General features: G+C 56.3%; 1 long non-coding RNA gene across 1 annotated transcript; it reads left to right on the forward strand.

The window, feature by feature from the left end:
* The first annotated feature begins 4,844 nt into the window (after positions 1-4,844).
* Positions 4,845-7,539, forward strand: LOC133044503 (uncharacterized). Its single transcript, XR_009689954.1, has 3 exons — positions 4,845-4,938; positions 5,621-6,008; positions 7,314-7,539. It is a non-coding gene; the product is annotated as an uncharacterized LOC133044503 (long non-coding RNA).

A 7,539-nucleotide genomic window follows, 5' to 3' on the forward strand; every position in this document is an offset into this window, starting at 1 on the left:
AGATTCTTTACCCCTGAACCCCCTGGGAAGCCCGACCACAGTCTTGGTTCTGATTATCTGCTGTCCACTCTGTGGTCTGCGAAGACGGGTGGGCATGAAACCTTCATTTCCCCGAGGGCCTGCAGGCTGTTGGAAGGGACCAGACTGGGAGCAGTCGCCTCCAACCAGAGGACTCTGGGAAGCTCCGGTGAGGGGCGGCTGTGGCCTCGGGCAGGGTGGGGTGGGGCCTGCACAGGAGGGAAGCGAGCACCTGTGTGTTTAGCTGAGAGCCACGCCTGTGGGGAGGACGGTGGCTGCATTTGGCAGGGGTGTGGGCTGGGGGAAAGGGGGACTCCAGGGACTCCAAAAGGTGGGATAGAAGATACTGTGAAGGTCTGCTCATGGTAGCAACCATGACTGACACAGCCAGAGAGGCCTGTGCCTCAGGGAGAGGCAAGTGCCCCAAAGGCCTGGAGGGCCGAGCCGACCGCCCCACCTGTGGGAGCAGCTCCTTGGATGGCGCCCTTACAGTCCGCATCTTGTGAGCCCCCCTGTGAGGCGTTTGAGTATTGATGAACCAGTGGCTAGTGGTCAAGAATCCTCCTGCCAAAGCAGGAGACACAAGAGACGCAGGTTCGATCCCTAGGTCAGGAAGGTCCCCTGGAGGAGGAGATGGCAACCCACCCCAGTCTTCTTGCCTGGGCAGTCCCATGGATGGTGGGACCTGGCAGGCTTCAGCCCGTGGGCAAAGCATCAGGCATGATTTAGCATCTAAACAGCAACAAACCACCTGTGGGTGGCCAATGTGTTTCTTTCTGGGGTGGCTATAAAAAATTGCCACAAACTGTCAAGCTTAAAACAACCAAAATTTGTTTTCTTTCAGACCTGGAGGCTGGAAGTCCAAAATCAAAGTGTCCACCAGGCCACGGTCCCTCTGATGGCTCCAGCTAGGGAGGCTCCCTCATTGCTTTTTCCAGCTTCTGGCTGCTCCAGAGGTTCCTTGGTTCATAGCAGCCCAACCCTAGTCTCTGCCCCTGTCTTCACAAGGCCGTCTCTGGGTCTCTCTGCCTTTTCCTCCTCTCAGAAGGACACTCAGTACTGGGTTTAGGCCCCACCCCCAGATAATCCAGGATGATCTTGAGGTCACTGATAATGCCAAGGACGCTTTTTCCAAATAAGGTAACTTTCACAGGTTCCTGGTGGACACTCGTGGGGTCTGAGGTGTGCATGCATGCTAAAGTCACTTCAGTCGTGTCTCACTCTTTGTGACCCCATGGACTGTAGCCCGCCAGGCTCCTCTCTCCATGGGATTCCTCAGGCAAGAACACTGGAGTGGGTTGCCTTGCCCTCCTCCAGGAGGTCTTCCCAACCCAGGGATTGAACCCGCGACTCTTACATCTCCTCCATTGGCAGGCGGGTTCTCTACCTCTAGCGCTGCCGGGAGGCCCCATTTAACCTGTGACGGTCAGTAAGGCCTATTTCCCCCCATTAAGTGGGAGCTTCCTGAGAGTGGAAACTGCGCCTCCCTTCCTTCCTGTCTTCCTCCCTCCCTCCCCTCCTTCCTTCCAGAAATGTCGAGGGAGCACCAGGCACAGTGCTGGGCCCTGAGGAGACTGAAGCAATGCAAACATGGATATGTTAGCTGCCTTCACAGCTGACTTTGCAGTGGGGGAGACAGACCCAGCAGAAACAGACACTCCGCAGGTTGCAGGTATTTTTGCAAAGGAAAGCAGGGAAGGGCAAGACCAGCAGGGCTGGGGCCTGACTAGGGCAGGATGGGTGGACCAGCTGCAACCAGGGAGGGCAGGGAAGGCTTCCCGGGAGATGTGACCCTTGGGCTGGACCCCAGATGCTGAGACAGACCAGGCTGGAACCTCCCCCGCACTTCCGGGCCGAGTGTGATCTTGGCCAGTTGCTGCACCCCTCTGTGCCTCAGTTTCCTCGTAGGTAAAGTGCTGGCAGCAACGGCACGGTTTCCTGGAACCATCCCGAGGTCTCAGGGAGTGAACCGTGAGGTTCCTTCACAACCACAGCGTTCCTAGAACTTGCTTCATAAGCCACAGCTAATCCCGAGGAATACTTAAATGTTAACGTTCTTACACACAAGCAGAGCCGTGCACCAAAAAATTTTGTTAATAATTTGAGGAATATTTATTTAAAAAAAAAAAACAAAGACTCTAAAAGTAGGCATCATGCGACATCCTGAAACATCTTAGAGCTCCTTGCGTGCGTGCTCAGCTGCTTCAGCCGTGTCCGACTCTGCCACCCCATGGACTGTAGCCCATTAGGTTCCTCTGTCCGTGGGATTCTCCAGGCAAAAACACTGGCGTGGGTTGCCATCTCCTTCTCCAGGGGATCTTCCCGACCCAGGGATCTAACTCGAGTCTCTTAGGTCTCCTGTGCTGGCAAGCGGGTTCTTTACCACTGGAGCCGCCTGGGAAGCCCCTGAGAGCGCCCTCCTCTTTCCTGATCTTCCCTCTTAAGAATGCGGCTTGTTTGAATCAGGTTGGAGGCTGGCATAGAAACCCTATTTTCTTTAGGGTTTGGGGCTTTAAAACCTTCAGAGAGGCCTGGCAAGTGTCCTGGGGGATGTTGGCCAGTGTTTTGGGCAGAGCGAGCTGCGTCCTTGGGAGCTCGGGACCGGCTAGCGGAACTGGGGGCTCCTCCTACATCGTGTTGACGCGGCAGATGGACGGAGGTCAGGCGGAAGGTGGTCCTGGAGGGAGATGCAGAGGACGGGCAGAGAGGGGCCTTACAGGAGGCCCAGGGGGAGCCCCAGGCCCAGGGCCAGCATCGCCTCCCGCCTGGGCCTCTGGAACATGTCCCTCTAGGGGGCAGCAGGGCTCCACCCAGCGTCTCTGCCTCGGGAAACGCTCCTCGTCTTACTAACAGAATGTGCCCCAGTATCCGCATCAGGGAAATTTCTGCACAGACTTGGCCTTGGCTGGGCTCAGAGGATGTCTCTTTTCACCTTCGGACGTTTAAGGGGGAAATGCTCATTAGGAAGAAAAGTATTTAATGCCACGGTAACACGTGAATGATTCCGAAACACAGAAGCCGACAGCTGTACCCACTTAGGGAGCACGTTGGGGTTCCAGCCGGCAGGAGTTCACCCCCCTCCAGCCTGGCCTGGGAAGGAAGCTGGATTTCTAAGACTCATAATATTCACAGGGAGAAGACGTGCGTTTCCGCACTAGGGCTCGTGGCCAGGTTCGGGTTTTTAGACCCTCCAAACAAACCTCCTTGAGCGGATCTCCCCCACCCATCTTAGGGGGCACCTCGTCCTCGTCCTCTCGCTGGGGGAACCAGGACAGCCCCCGGCTGTGTTCTGATGTAACCGTGTGACACTGTTGATCTGAGGTTCCTGGGCAGCACCCCCTCACGGTGTGGCCTCGTGGTCCCCTCTGGGGGCAGCGGTTACGGGTACCTGCGTGGGGCACACACGGACCTGTTAAGGTCCTACCTCTGCCACTTCATGCCGTGTGGGCATCATCGGGGGCCCTCCTGGAGCCTTGCACCCGGCCTGAAAAACAAGGAGAGACCTGGCCCGCAGGGTGACTGTGATCAGGGCTTCATGGGGTGTCAGGCACGCCCTGACACTCACCGTCACGCCGCCAGCCACCCTACCAGCTCCCACCCACCTACCTATCCGGCCTCCTTGCCTGACCAACCGCTTCCCTCCTCCGTGGCTCTTGTCACTTACCTCCATCCCTTCTGTGTCCACGGTTTACAGTCTGTCTCCTGCCGGAATGTGTGCTCTCCCCTGCTGTATCCAGAACACACCCTCAGCGTCACTAAATACTGTTGAGTACATGTGGGGCGAGTGGGCACTCTCACCCAGCTACCCGGCCTCGGTTTCCCTGGATGTGCAGTGAGGATGGAGCGACTGAGCCAGGTCTCCAGGTGCTTCTGGATGGATCCTGCGAGCAGACCCGAGTAGAAGCACCTGGCCCAGGCACTCACATCCCTGGTTGTCGGGTTTCCAATGTTGTGTGTGGCTTTTGTGAAAAATCCTTACCGATGGTTCATTTTGTCCAAGCCATTTCATTTATTTTCAGCTGTGCTGGGTCCTCACTGCCGCACGGGGGCTTTCCCCTCGTGGTGGCGTGCAGGGGCTGCTCGAGTTGCGGTGCGCAGGCTTTGCATTGTGGCGGCTTCTCCTGTCTCAGAGCACGGGCTCTCGGGCTCGTGGCCTCAGTCGTTGCGGCTGCCAGACTCCAGAGCACAGGCTGGGTAGTCATGGCATGCGGCTTGGTGGCTCCACTGCATGTGGGATCTTCCCGGATCAGGGCTTGAACCCCTGTCTCCTGCCTTGGCAGGCGGAGTCTTTGCCGCTGAGCCACCAGGGAAGAAGCCCTGTCTGGGGCTTTATAAACAGTCAGGAGAATCACCACCCCCGGCTTCCAAGGGCAGCCACCATTTATAGAGGCTCACGTGGGGTAAGGCCTGCGTGGGGTCTTTGCACGTCGAGTGTTTCTGCACAACAGCTGGGGGAGGCCGAGGGAGGAGAACCCTGAGGGCCAGGGAAGTGGGCTCACGGGCCTGTGGAAGTGACGCGTGGAGCTTAGGACTGTGTCCACTCTCCTGAGCGAAGCAGGTGGGGGCGCTCACTGGGGGAGGAGCTGATCCGTGGTGGGTTACAGGCGCCCCCCCCCCCGCATGGTGGCCAAGAGCCTGGGCTCCCGAGGCACCAGCGTGGGGTGGCCATGAGCCCCAGCTGGGCTGCTTTCCCGCTGGGCGGCCTCAGCAGGCGACTTCACACCTCTGAGCCTCGGTTTCCTGTCAGGAGGGGTGACGGGCGCCCGTGGTGAGAGCGTCACAGGCACAGCCCTGAGCGCTGTTACTGTGCCGAGTTCAGAGCTGAGCAGAGGAGGCGAGGGCAGCACAGTAGCGGCCCCTGAAGACATCCACCTAGACCCTGGAACCCGTGAATGGATGCCACCTGGAGAGGCGGTTAAGGTTGCAGCTGGAATTAAGCTTGCTAGTCAGCTGACCTCACGGTCAGGAGACTGGCCTGGGGGACCCGGGTGGGTCCAGCGGAATCATAAGAGCCTGTAAACGTGGACGAGGGAGGCAGCGAGGAAGGCTGGACCTGCCTCTGCTGGTGATAGACGGAGGAAGGGGCCGTGAGCCAAGGAGTGTGGGTGGCCCCCAGAAGCTGGAAAAGGCAGGAAAAAGCCTTGAGCTTCCAGAAGGAATGCAGCCCTGCCATCACCTTGACTGTAGGCTTCTGACCTCCCAGACTGTAAGGCGATAACGCTCCGCTGTTTTAAGGCATAAGTTTGTGGCAATTTGTCAGTGCGGTGACAGGAAACTCAGAGGAGGGGAAGGACCCATCTCAGGAGGCAGGCTACAGCCGGGCTTCCCTGGGGGGCTCAGTGGCAGACTCAACCTGGGTCTCCCTCCTCGGAGCAGAACTTAGCAGTATTAGCCTCACTGTAAGACTGCTGATGGAGGGTGTGTGTGTGTGTGTGTGTGTGAAAGCTTGTGGAACCCAGGCCCTTTGTAAATGAAAAGCCTGTCCAGATCATCAGTATTTCAGAGTGAGGTGTCCCCAGAATTAGTCCTGAGCAATGTTCTGCCCCACATGGCCCCACGGGTCAGCCAGGTAAGAAACGCTTTGTTTCCACCTTTTAAACAGCCGTGGTACTCTTCGTCTCTGAGAGATTCTGAGGCCTGCAGCAAAAAGCAAGAAAAGCTTTCTAACTCCAATTCAGCACTTCCAAAGATATCACATACCATAAACCTGCTTCCCCCAGTCTCCTCCCTATGGAACATCTGCTAACAGATCACAAAGTTTGTGTTTGGTGGACGGGCTGATCTAATCCAATCGATTCATGAGACAAATGGAGAAATCGAAGCCCAAAGAGGTGGAGGGGCACTGGAGAAGCAGTGTGGCTCAGAGCGGAGAACGTGGGCTTCGGAGTCAAAGAGCCGGGGCTGTGCAGCTGGGCTCTGCTGGAGCCAGTCACATGGCCCTGGGGACGTCATGCCACCTCTCAGGGCCTCTGATTCCTGATGAGTAAAATGTAGGTAAGAGAGCCTGTGTGGCAGAATACTGGGAATGACTGTCTCCATCCGTTTGGGCTGTTATAACCAAGTACCATGGTGGCGGGGATGGGGAGGGGTGCTTGTGAGCAACAAAAATTTATTTCTCAGTTCCAGAGGTTGGGAGTCTGAGAGCAGAATGCCAACATGGGCAGGTCCTGGTGAGGGCCCTCTTGTGGACTGCAGACTGCCCACGTCTCCTTGTGTCCTCATGGGGCTGAAGGAGAGCTCTCTGGGGCCTCTTTTGTAAGGGCACTAATCCCCTTCATGAGGGCTCCACCCTTAAGACCTAATTACTCCCAAAGGCACCTCCTAACACCATCACATTGAGGGCCAGGATTTTAGCCTGAGTTTTCAGTCCATATTCATGGCCCACTGAAGTGGCTGGCACCCAGCTGGTAGGTTGTTAGGGAAGAGTAGGTACTACTATTTCTTACAAGTTTCCTGTTGTTGCCACAAGTCACCACAAACTTAATGGCTCATGGCACAAATTAATTCTTACATTTCTGGAGGTCAGGAGTCCTAAAGGCAAGATGTCAGCCGGGCTGTTCCTTTTAGAGGCTCCAGAGCAGAAGCTGGCAAAATCTGTTAGCCTTTTCCAGTTTCTAGAAGCTTCCTGTGTTCCTTGGCTCATATCACTCGGCGTGGGGGTGACTGCTTTCTCCGTTTTTATTTCTGGTTTAGGTAGACAGGGGACACCCGGCTAGTTTAAATGCTGATGCCTGGGACCCAGGAGAGGGGGGCGTGAGGATAAAGGGGAGCGGTTGCCCAGGTGTTGAGTGGGCGGGAGGAGGCTCCCCCAGAATCCCCACGTTGGGGTGGACAGCCGCCTGGGAGGAAGGACCCAGCGTGGGGAGGCCTGTGGCCCGTGAGCAAGACGGGTGTGCAGCAAACATGTGGGCACCAGCTCTGGGCGGGACCGGCGGCAGCCTGGGGACCCCTGGATGGGTCATATGGGGCTTTACATTTAGGAGTGATGCGGTCTGTTTGGCACCTCAGAACCAACGTCTGGCAGCTGAGTGAGTGGGGAGGAGCAGCACAGAGACCAGTAAGGAGGCCGCTGTTCAGACCCATCAAGCTGTTAGGGACAGCGCTGACAAGCGTCCTCCTGCTTTGCGGAGGTGCTGGGGGAAACCTGCGTTGTGACTCAAGATGGGGAATGTTCTGAGATGTATGCTTTGAGGTTTATTTTTGTAAAACTTTTTTTTTTTCCAGATGTGGGCCCTTTTTAAAATCTTTATTGAATTTATTACAAAACTGCTTCTGTTTTATGTTTTGGTCTACAGGGGCCACAAGGCATGTGGGATCTGAGCTCCCTGACCAGGGATTGAACCCATACCCTCTGCATTGGAAGGCGAAGTCCCAACCACTGGATCCCAGTGAAGTCCGTTTTGAAATTTAAAAACACAAGATCTAGGGTGGGTGTCCGCAGCCTCCGGGCCGAGGACCGTACCTCCTGTCAGATCAGTAGTGGCATTAGATTTAGAAATAAAGTGAACAATAAATAAAATG

The sequence above is a fragment of the Dama dama genome, chromosome 23 (genome assembly GCF_033118175.1).
Source record: "Dama dama isolate Ldn47 chromosome 23, ASM3311817v1, whole genome shotgun sequence".
NCBI lineage: Eukaryota > Metazoa > Chordata > Mammalia > Artiodactyla > Cervidae > Dama > Dama dama.